The sequence below is a fragment of the Pagrus major genome, chromosome 9 (assembly GCF_040436345.1).
Source record: "Pagrus major chromosome 9, Pma_NU_1.0".
In the NCBI taxonomy this organism is placed as follows: Eukaryota; Metazoa; Chordata; class Actinopteri; order Spariformes; family Sparidae; genus Pagrus; species Pagrus major.
In genome coordinates, this window is record NC_133223.1 from 34,600,468 (window position 1) to 34,613,129 (window position 12,662).

Here is a 12,662-nt window from a genome sequence, read left to right on the forward strand (position 1 = left end):
AATAAAATTATAAATTATGATTTTTACATTTTTTTTAAATAGATTTCCTTTTCATGTATGAAACTGGTACTGAGTGGGGAAATAAGTCTAATAGGAGGAAAAACATCTTCTAGAGGTAAAATTATTAAGGTTTTTTTCTTAAAAAATCAGATTTTTTCCCCCTAAAAATTCAGATTTTTTTCCTAATTATTCAGATTTTTTTTTCTAGGTGGAAGAAACCTGGCAAAAAAAAATCTGATTTTGAAATTTTTTTTTAGATTTCCTTTTCATGTATGAAACTGGTAATGAGTGGGGGAAGAAGTCTAATAGGAGGAAAAACATCTTCTAAAAGTAAAATTACTCAGATTTTTTCCCCTAAAAATTCTGACTTTTTTAAAATCTAAAAATGCAAATTTATTCCACTAAAAATTCAGAGTTTTGTTACTAAAAATTCCTTAAAAAATTCAGATTTTTTTAAAATCTAAAAACGCAGATTTTTTCCACTAAAACTTCAGATTGTTTTTACTAAAAATTTTGATTTTCCCCCCAAAATTTCAGAATTTTTATTTCCAGGTGGAAGAAACCTGGCAAAAAATTATGATTTTGAATTTATTTTTTAGATTTCCTTTTCATGTATGAAACTGGTACTGAGCGGGGGGAGAAGTCTAATAGGAGGAAAAACATCTTCTAAAAGTAAAATTATTCAGATTGTTTTTCCTAAAACAGATCCCCCCACAAAAAAAGGAAAAACATCTTCTAGAAGAAAAATTATTTTTACTTTTACTTTTTTTTCTAGGTGGAAGAAACCTGGCAAAAAAATTAGGATTTTTCTTTTTTTTTCTTCATAGATCTCCTTTTCATGTGTGAAACTGAATAAAAACATTTTTTAAAATTGTTTTTGTTTTTTTATGTTTGACACCAGGTGAAAATAAAATTTCACAAGAAACTGAGAAAAAAAAATCGGGAGGTAAAAAACCCCAAAACGTTTCTCCTGAAATTTTCATGGAAGATAAACAAAAGAATTAAATAGTGATTTAAATGTTTCCACCTCATGTCTGAGTTATTATATCATCATTCATTGATTTATTAGTTTCACATGCGCTGTTTTAAATATATATGATGTTTGTTTGTAAGAGAGATGTTAAAGAAACATACTGTACATATAATATAACATTTCTTACAGGAAGAGAGTTCATCAACAGCAGTGTGACACATTTACATCACTGAATATAATAACTAATAATAATAACATAACAATAATATATGTGAGAGAGCAGTTTAACTGTAGTGATGCAGTTTGTCCAGCAGAGGGCAGAGCAGCACTGTGGATTATAACCCACAGACTGCAGGTCTGCCTGTCTGCCTGTCTGCAGGTCTGTCTGTCTGCCTGTCTGTCTGCCTGTCTGCAGGTCTGTCTGCCTGTGTGTCTGTCTGTCTGCCTGTCTGTCTGCCTGTCTGCAGGTCTGTCTGTCTGCCTGTCTGCAGGTCTGTCTGTCTGTCTGTCTGCCTGTCTGTCTGTCTGTCTGCCTGTCTGCAGGTCTGTCTGTCTGCCTGTCTGTCTGCAGGTCTGTCTGTCTGCCTGTCTGTCTGCCTGTCTGCCTGTCTGCAGGTCTGCCTGTCTGCCTGTCTGCCTGTCTGCAGGTCTGTCTGTCTGTCTGTCTGTCTGTCTGTGTGTCTGTCTGTCTGCCTGTCTGTCTGACTGTCAGTTAATCTAAACAACCATCTGATTGATTCATTGAGTGAAACGATCGGACTGCAGCAGCAGTGATCAGTAAACTGAGATCTCATCTCTGATTGATGGAGAACATGTGACACTGAACTGTGGCTCTTCTTCTTCTTCTTCTTCTTCTTCTTCTTCTTCTTCTTCTTCTTCTTCTTCTTCTTCTTCTTCTTCTTTGGTCTCATTAAATGTTTGAAGTAATACTCAGAGAAATAAAATGGAGGACAGTCAGTGATGTCAGCAGCGTCCCTGCCTGCCTGTCTGCCTGCCTGCCTGTCTGTCTGCCTGTCTGTCTGCCTGCCTGTCTGTCTGCCTGTCTGTCTGCCTGTCTGCCTGTCTGTCTGCCTGTCTGCCTGCCTGTCTGCCTGCCTGTCTGTCTGTCTGCCTGTCTGCCTGTCTGCCTGCCTGTCTGTCTGCCTGTCTGCCTGCCTGTCTGTCTGTCAGCATTAACTCAAACTGTTCATTTCTTTTGTGAAATCAAACGTTTTCACTCATTTTTCATTTCCAGATTTCTCAAACTGGCAAATTAACTTCTGGCTTTGATCCCGACGAGGACTGAAGATAACCGCCCCCCCCCTCCCCCTCCCCCCCCCCCCCCTCCCCCCTCCCCCTCCCCCATCATCACCATCATCATCATCATCATCATCGTCAGACGGGGAGTTTGTCTCCAGCAGTAAACACATTAAAAGTGTTTCTGACCTTATACAGCCGGATGGGTCCGGCCCGGTGCTGGTCCGGCCCAGTGCTGGTCCGGCCCGGTGCTGGTCCGGCTCTGGTTCCTCATTTAGCTCCAGTGAAGGTAAATCTCTACGCTGCAGCATTTCATGATATTTAAATCATGTGTGCATAATGTAACAAGTCTCTTTTCCTGTTTTAAGGTTCTCTTTACTTAAAAAAAAAGTAGAAATATGTAAATGTGTATCAGCAAAATCATTTCAAGTGTCAGAAGTAAAACGCAGCAGAACGGCCTGTTATTAACTTCATTTTGTTTTTATGCCCTTTTTATGGAGAACAATGTGCGACTGCTGTATGAAAACAGATATGAATGTTGTAAATATGGATGATGCACAAAGATAAAGTTTGTTATTAAAGTATAAAACATTAGAGCAGTTTCCTACCTGGACAACAAAAAGCTCTTTTTAAAGATAAACAGTCGGTTTATGAAAGATGTTTTTTCCAGCAAGAAAACGTTCTAATGAATTGAGTTTGTTTTTTGATGCTTTATGTTTTGCTGTTGATGAATCTTTTAGTCACACGACCAACAGGACGCGTCTTTAAGGAGACGTCTCCGTCCGTGACCGTGGCAACCGAAACAGGTAATTAATCCAAACCATGATGTTTTTAACCGAACAGAGTCAGAACCTGAAACCTGAACAAACGTGAAGCTGAAACATAAAGAAACGTTACTGAGGACATTTGTTCTGGAGGCTGGTTCAGTCTCGTTATGATGACATCAGACATCATTTACAAACGTGTATTTTTAAGCTAGCAGCGTCGCGTCATGAAAATGGCGGAGGAGTATTTCTGGTGACGAGCTCGCTGATTGAAATGTCGACCAATCAGATTGCTTCACTGGACCTACTGGTTTTATTTGACATTTTATCATATTTTATTAAACCTTCTTTGTTTTCTTTGTAAAATCTTAAGTAGCTACGACCGTCAGATCAGTGAAGTGAAGTGAAAAGGAAGCTGCAGTTTTTCCCTCTTAGATTTACTGAAATTGAACTGTAGAAAATGAAAATTGAGTAAAGAAGCTCAAGACGACGCTGTCGACTGAGCTGTGGAAACACGTTTAAAACGTCCGACTGATAATTAATCTGTTTTTATTCAGTTAAACTGTTTGAACTCTGGTTTCTCTCTCTGTCCACGATGGTTTTTTACAGGTGGTTTGAAGCGATCTTGGCTTCATTTCTTTCAGAAACCTGATGCGCCGGTCGGGTTGAGACTCTGGACTTTAAAGCCGCCCTGATGTGTTCGCACAGACACAAACAGAGAAAAGAGACAGAAAGTGATGAGTGGTTTGGTGGGGGAGAGATGGGAGGAGGGGGAGGGAGGGGGAGTCTGTCTCTAAAATGAGCTTTCATGGTTTTTAATGAAGCTCGGAGGACTTAATCAAAGCCCTCTCTGAGCCCCCTGAGTGTCAGACTCTCTGTCCAACACTTCATTATTGCAGAGCGACAGTTTGAGGCTGGGTCACACATCCACTCTGTTCCTCTTCTGATGAAAATCATCCACTCGTTCTGCTTCATTCTGGGGAAAAGAGGAGCCGCATGTGGCCGCGAGCTGCCGCCGCTTCACATCCCGGCGCACGGCCGAAGGTTTAAACTGAGCTGTGTGTCAGGTGTCTGCTCACACCTGTTGTTCAGGTCCTCTACCAAACTCCAGTCAAAAAAACAACAATTCTGCGCTAAGTGGAGCCTGATTCATGATCCAGAGGGCGACATTTCTGATCATCGTCACCGACAGAAATTAAACAGTCGCGCATCGTTTTCACTTTCAGCTGAAGGTTTTAAGTCGTCTCCATGGTAACCAGAGACCTGCTGTTTTTACGTCTTTCTGTCGTCTTTAGTGGAGTGTAACCTGCAGAGACAGCTGTTAGAAACGCACACATGTCCCGCTCTGTACCTGTCTCCAGCTCATGAACTGTTTCTAGGACTGATCAGCTCTCAGTCTGTCTGTGAGAATGTTGGTTTCCTTCTAGTGGAGCTGAGAGACGCCGAGAGACACCGAGAGACGCCGAGAGACACCGAGAGACGCCGAGAGACGCCGAGAGACACCGAGAGACGCCGAGAGACGCCGAGAGACGCCGAGAGACACTGAGAGACGCCGACTGCAGGTCCAGATTGTTGTGGTCTGAAAACTAAACCTACTGTCTCCATGATTCATGAGTAACACGACCAATCACACTGTGACAATACATGTTGGCGTGAGCAGTCCTGCAGGTGTGTGACCTGAGAGGAAGCGTCAGCTGTCGTGCGTCTGCTGAATCGACTGTTTGCCTCCTTAGTTACTGTTGCTACCTGTCAGTCTTCACGCTGTCGATCACTGAATAATGGCGGCCTCAGTATAACCTCACACTGAGTTTTTACTTTGACGTGCTGAAAAACGACTTTTTACTTTTAGAAATTCAAGCACACACACACACACACACACACACACACTGGGTGTAATCCCTGAGTCAGGTCTGCTGTCAGCTGTCCGGCAGATTGACTGGGGGTCAGACTCGGTGTTTTTCGGGGATGGAGAGGTCGAACTCTCTGCTGTCCTGAGATCAGCAGTCTGCAGGTCCCACATGAGGCGGCAGGAAGTGACCTCAGCGACTGGCCCCGGTCCACTCTGCTGTCCAGGCCAGGCTAAGGGCCATATGGCTAAACCTCTGTCCCCCGAGTCCTGCTCCATCATCCATCCATCCATCAGCTCTCCTCCATATTCACCAGCCTGCACAGGAGGCCAACGGACTCATCTCAGATTTATGAGCCCCCCCCTCCTGAACTGGAACATCCCCCCCGGCTGCGACACGGCCGGCGTGTTTGTCTGTTTGCTTTATCGTGCCAGGTTCCTCAATTAGTCCAAAGATCCCTGATGGTACTGTGGCCTCGGAGGGAGGCTGCCGGGAGAATCTGTCCTGCTGCTTCACTTCTCACTCTGCAGCCTCATTATCATCCTCGCTGCCACTGCACGCTGCCCTCCACGCTCCTCTGACAGGAAACAGTATATACAGGACACAACACAGACGGACAGTCGCAGCGTCACACCTCACAGCAACAGTACAGGACTTAAGCTGAAGACTAGACAGGGTGTCTCTCACAGCAGGAGGGTCAGAGACTCACCGGGTCAAAGTGCTCATCGTTAAAGGTGCTGTGTGTTAGAGACGCTCATTTCAAATACTGTGTGATGACCGTCCTACTGTCCTACTGTCCTACAGTCCTACTGTCCTACTGTCCTACTGTCCTACAGTCCTACAGTCCTACTGTCCTACTGTCCTACAGTCCTACTGTCTTACTGTCCTACAGTCCTACAGTCCTACTGTCCTATAGTCCTACTGTCCTACTGTCCTATAGTCCTACAGTCCTACTGTCCTATAGTCCTACTGTCCTACTGTCCTATAGTCCTACAGTCCTACTGTCCTATAGTCCTACTGTCCTACTGTCCTATAGTCCTACAGTCCTACTGTCCTATAGTCCTACTGTCCTACAGACCTACAGTCCTACTGTCCTACAGACCCAAAGCATCAGCTTTTCTTACAAACTGCACCTTTAAAGCTGTTAAAATCTGAAAACAATGCGAGGAGACAGACAGAAGAGAGTTTCATATTATAATAATAAATACAGATAATAAAGCAGCTGTTTAACGTCGGCTCTCATCATCCAGCAGTCACACTGAATTCTCTAGTTTAAACAGAACGATTCAGACAAAGAGCCTCAGACGGATGGACCAGAATAAAAACTGCTTTCTGACGAGTCCAATAAAAGAAATATTTCACAGAACAGAAAACATGTTCTTTGTTTCAGGATGATTGAAACCCTCGTCCAGACATCCTCCTCTCACACTCCCTGTTAATAATCTTCCACACGACCTTCACGTTATAAAATATATCTGTTCAGTGAACAACGATCACAGCTGCTGACACAGGCGTGTCGGCCAGCAGGTGGCGATAAAGTCTACATCACAGATCCGTCAACGACCAGAGAAGAACGATCCGAGCAGGAGAAGTTATCTGACTCCCTGACGTTTGATTCAACGCCTCTGTGACGCTGCGCTCGACGAGTTCCTGCGAGCTGAGGCGGATTATCAGAAACTTGTGAAGTGATGTCACTTTCTGTGGCCTCACGTTGTTTGAGTTCAATAAATCTGCAGGTTAAAATGTTTCACTGAGGTTTGATAACTTTGTATGTAAGGACGTTATGTTGTGTTCAGTCAACAGTTAAAAGAGGACGTATGTTGCGAACATCCATTTTGAAGGTGACACAACATATCTGACGACCCGTTAGCTAGCGTTAGCATCCAACCACTTCCTGATCAACATTACCGTCGGTGCTACGTGAGGAAAGTCGTACAATTACTCTTAAATATTAACGGACATCTTGGACACATTTATTTAGTGTTAGCTAACGTTAGCTAACGTTAGCTAACGTTAGCTAATGTTAGCCCAGCGGTAACGGTCAGCTAATGGGTCGTCCTGATGTCCCTCTAACGTTCACCACAGTGTCCTCTGGGTTGCTGATCGGTCAGGAAGTCCTCGTACTGACAACAGTTTTTGAGTTTCCCACCCTGAGCGTGACATCAGAGGAAAATGGCCGCCGTGCGAATATGGTCTATGCTGTAATATTTTCTCTTTTTGTAATTATGAGTTTAAACATCGAAAACTGACCCAAACAGAACCACGAGACCGAGTTCTTCTTCGGTGGTATCAGTGAGAGTCTAATCTGACCTGCAGCACCGCCCTGAGTTTGACCTTTGACCCCAGGAGGCGTCGCCGTGTTGATGACGGCGAAGGTGAAGCTGAAAATCTGTTTTTTCCTGGACGGCCAGATAATCAACCTGCAGCTCGGATCAGTCGTTAATCCCACTGAAGAAAATCTCTAATTCGTCCTCGCAGGAACCCAAATTTTCCAGTAAGTGTTTTTTAATCTGAGTGTGAACAGATGTTGGTCGGCTGCTGTTCAGCAGCACTTTGACTCAGACGATGTGTTTATGTGTGAAACCGAGCCGACACACAGACTCAGTGAGAGGCTGACGAACAACGTGTCGACCGGCGGCTTCACACCAGAGACGCCCGAGAGCAGCAACACAAACCTGATTATTATGAAGTGAATGAAGAAACTTGTGTCTGCAGGAAGATGTGATGTGACGTCAGTGTTAGCGACTCATCACCGTACAGTGAGTCAGCCGTTATATCCACAGTACTGATGATAACTGATCAGAGCATCAACACTCAACACGATCCTCATAATATCGATATCAAGGTGTCATCCAGGCCAAACATTTCAAAATATAAAGCTTCATATGGTGTAAAAATATCACAGCGTTATCGATCGACGATATCAGCCAGTCCAAAGAAATGGATTTTATTTAGCTGAAAACAAAAAAAGATGATTTGTATCAGAAAAGTAGAAACAAAAACAAACGTGTTCTGTCAGAAGTAACTTGTGTCCAGATCACCAGCCCTAAAAACTGATTTTTGCTAAATATACCTGAAAAAGTCTAAACATTCAGATCAGACAAAGTCGAGTGTTTCTTGTTTTCACATTAACTTTTAATTCTACTTTCAGTTTATTTTACAAACATTTATATTTCTCAAAATCAAAGTTATCTCAGTTATAAATGATGAGATCAACATTTGGACTGACAAGTCTTTATTCTGAAGAAGAGTAACAACACGAAGATTTCTTTATTTAGGAAATGTGATTTTAAGTCAGTCTTTCTGAGTCCTGTCGGTTTGACTGGATGTGTTGGCGCTGGTTCTGCTCACGGCAGAGTGCTGTGGGTTCACCTGTCTGTGCTCCGGGTTCCTGCAGAAGTCCAAAGTCTTGATGTAGCTGTGAGCGTGGACCGCTGTGGGGTAACGTCTGAACTCACAGCTGGTGTTGTGATTCTTGCAAGTGTAACCGAGCGGTTGGAGAAGTTTGTGTCTCACCAGCGACCGATTCTTTTATTGTGTTCGCTTTTAATTCTATTAGTTTCAGGACGGCGGGAGGATTTCTGCTGTAATCAGAGTAAACATATCTGCAAAAATCCAGCAGCTGATGAGGTTATGAAACACTTTTAGCTGTTAGCTCAGCAGCTACAGTGAAGACTTCATCTTAATACAGGGTTAAATAACTTCTGCAGACTGATCACAGCAGACGAGCTGCATGGAGACATCTGATGTTTAAATCATCTCCAGCTGCTGCAACTCTGTTTTACTGTGAAGCTCCAGAAATGTTCTGTGGACTACGAGACTTCACCTGACTTTATATCATCAGGAGGAGATGATGGCTGAGCCTGACTTTATATCATCAGGAGGAGATGATGACTGAGCCTGACTTTATATCATCAGGAGGAGATGATGACTGAGCCTGACTTTATATCATCAGGAGGAGATGATGGCTGAGCCTGACTTTATATCATCAGGAGGAGATGATGACTGAGCCTGACTTTATATCATCAGGAGGAGATGATGACTGAGCCTGACTTTATATCATCAGGAGGAGATGATGGCTGAGCCTGACTTTATATCATCAGGAGGAGATGATGACTGAGCCTGACTTTATATCATCAGGAGGAGATGATGACTGAGCCTGACTTTATATCATCAGGAGGAGATGATGGCTGAGCCTGACTTTATATCATCAGGAGGAGATGATGACTGAGCCTGACTTTATATCATCAGGAGGAGATGATGACTGAGCCTGACTTTATATCATCAGGAGGAGATGATGACTGAGCCTGACTTTATATCATCAGGAGGAGATGATGGCTGAGCCTGACTTTATATCATCAGGAGGAGATGATGGAGTTAGAGAGGTGTGTGGCTGTCTGGTTAACATGGTGTAGAGGTGGAGGGTGGAGGAGGCCGGTGGCTCCACATTCCTCAGAGCTTCACCTCCAGCAGCAGAAGGTCAGGCTCCTCCGCTCCCTCCCTGAACGTGACGCTCCATCTGTGCCCAACTGCCGGCGTTTGGCACCGGCCTCGTTCATCTGCCACCTGCGCCGGCTGCCAGCTCGCCGTACACGCAGACATCTGCTGCCGCGGTGCTGGAGGGGCCCGCTCCGTCAGCGCAACAACACACAGACGGACAAACAATGTCCCGAACGACCTGCTGCCGTCAGGGTGGAGAGCTTCACCTGCAGAGAGCTGACGATTCAACAGATGAACTCCGCTCTGCGTTTGGCTCTCTGCTGGTGGAGCCAAGCTGCAGCTAAACGAGCGGAAATAAGACAGTTTGAGCTCCGGAGGATGAAAACAAGCTGCAGTCGTGTGTTTGTGACGCAGAGCTGCTGCTAACTCTGATCTGAACTCTGTGTCTCTGTTGTCTTCTTGTCTAAATGTCTCTGGATGTTACTTTGATGTCATTCAGCGATTTTAAAGTGAAATCAGTCTCAGTGGGAACAATGAAGCAGAGACACACAGGAGAAGAGCAGGGATATAAATATGTAGTAACACTTCATAATAACCGTCAGTAATAAATGGGAACTTCATGTCAAATCAAACATTTGTTTCCGCATCATTTACTGTATACTTAAACGGTTATTACAACATTTGACTGTCACTATAAATGTTCCATTTATTGCTGGTGTTTATTATAAAGTGTAGTCAGTCAGTAGTTAGTGGATCTATAAAGAAGTAAAATGCTCCGGTCTCTGGCTCGAGGCGTTCAGACACATTTATGTGTTCTGTCCTGGATGTTCTGGTTCAGTCCCAGTTTCCTCTGACGTCACTCTCAGGTGGAAGGTTGTGAGTTCAGACTCTGAGGGACATCAGGCTTCATATCACGCCTCTGTTGGACACAGCTAATGTTAGCTAGCTAGCTAGTTAGCGACGGAGACATCAGCAGACTGGTGATGACTGTTGACCCGAACGCTTCGCCCTGCCGACCAGAATCAGAACACCGACGCCGAGACGTGAAGGCAAAATGAAAGGTGGCGCTGAAGAGGGAGGACTTGAGACTGTGACCACATATTTAATTAGATCACCTTGTTTTGGATATTTAAACATAAAATATAAAAAAACTTAAAATAATTCAAACTAACTGCAACTCATCTTTTTAATTTGGCTTTTAATGTGAAGTAACTGCATCAGTCCCGTTTTATAGTGTGTTTGTCAACACTGTTTTATTATTATTATTGTTATTATTATTATTATTATTGTTATTATTATTAGTTTATTGTTTTCATTTCATGCCAGAGTCTGAATCCTTCACAGATCTTTAACGACGACACGATGATCAGCGTCGGAGTCGGATTTAAACGGTCTGAAGAGGAAACTGCATGTGAGGAGGATGAGATGACTTGAACCTCAGCAGTGAAATATGAAATCTGGCACAGAGGACATGATTCATTCATTAGTTTTGCCGTTGGTGGCGGACATATTGTTGATGCCCCTCAGCCGCTCGCTGTGGACAGATGGTGGAGACACTGTCATTAATTTAAAACAGGCAAAATGTTGAAGACTGAATCTGCTGAATCACTGCAGACAAACAACACAGGCTTTTATTCTGAAAGTCTTAACGACCTGCTTCAAAACAAAAGAACAGAACAGAGTGGTTCTGTTATAATACAAATATCGCTGCATAAAACTGAGTACACGACCCGTCTGTGAGCGGCGAACATGTTCCTGAGCGCCTGACATCATCAGAGCAGCCGGCAGATTATGTTTCAACAGAGACGCTCAAATGTGTTCGTGTCACACGTTCACGTTACAGTTACACATTTATATGAGCTGACTCTGAGACCAGGGTTCAAGAGTGACGAAGTCCAGCCTGTCCTCCAGTAGAAGTGCTGATTCAGCTCCTTTACTCCAGTAAAAGTAATAGAGTACAGGCTCTGACATGTACTCAGAGTATCAGAGTAGAAAGTCTCCCTCTGAAGGACATTTGTGGTCAAAGCTACTGAAGCTCACGTCATATTAATATAATTCAAAGACTATTAAAGTTAAAGGTAGAGTCAGTAGGATTTGTCCCAGCTGTTCCTGAACGCACCACAAAGATAGTTGATAGTTGAGTCTCATTCCCAGGACGTCAAACAGCCACATGTTGGGTTGGTAAAGCGTCCCGAGCAGCAACAAAGAGAGAAAATAAGAAACTCTCTGCAGATACGAGACACTAACACGCCTTTTCTCCCCATTCAGCCTCCCTCTCTGTCTGTTCACGTCTTTTACGTCTTTGTTTCGTCTCGCTGCGTCTGCCGTGCGTGATGTGCTCTGATAGGTCGACATCAGTCTCGTGATGTTGGGAAGGCGGCGTGCGATGACGCCAAATAACAATAATCCATAATTCACCTCAAATGCATCAAACTAAAGTAACGAGGCTGTTTGAAGCTGTGAGGAGGAGAAAGTTCAGGTGTTTGTGTTCAGATGTAGAGAGGGAAAGTCTCAGAGAGACTCAGGTACAGGACAGATACATGAAACATGGACTGAAGTACTTCTGATGTTGAGCAGCAGTGTGAGTTGTGTGTCTGAGCAGCAGTGAGTTGTGTGTCTGAGCAGCAGTGAGTTGTGTGTCTGAGCAGCAGAGTGAGTTGTGTGTCTGAGCAGCAGTGTGAGTTGTGTGTCTGAGCAGCAGTGAGTTGTGTGTCTGAGCAGCAGTGAGTTGTGTGTCTGAGCAGCAATGAGTTGTGTGTCTGAGCAGCAGTGAGTTGTGTGTCTGAGCAGCAGTGTGAGTTGTGTGTCTGAGCAGCAGTGTGAGGAACATGGCTGTGGTCCTCAGGAGTCTGAACATTAGTCATGTTGAGCTGCAGCATTAGTGACAGAGCTGATTTATGGTGTGTGATGACAACAGGCCATTAACAGTCCCTGCTGAGCTGCTGCATCACAATCAACACAAACAAACACACCCAGACCTCAGCAGGAAGTGACCCGGAGGACAGCACACACACAACGACTACACAGCTACACAACTACACATCCATCATCAGTGTTGAGTTTTTCACAAATACTTCTCAGATTTAACTCTAGTTTAATCTTCAGCTCCACTGAGGAAACTCAAGATTATTTTTTTAGGAGTTTGGGGATTTTAAATTTCTACAATTAAAAACGTATTTATTCAGTTTGTGCAGTCGCCCATTCCTGCAGTTTAGTCCTCAAACTGACACTTTACACCCACAAACAGTGAGTTTATTGAGCTCAGTCACCAGAACAAACAATATAATATACAAACACAGATATGTTGAAGCTTTAAGTTGAGTTTTTTAGTGTTAAACTGTGTTTCTGGTCTGTGAGGTGAGAAAACATCTTGTCACAAACGCGGCTGGACAACGTCCTGAT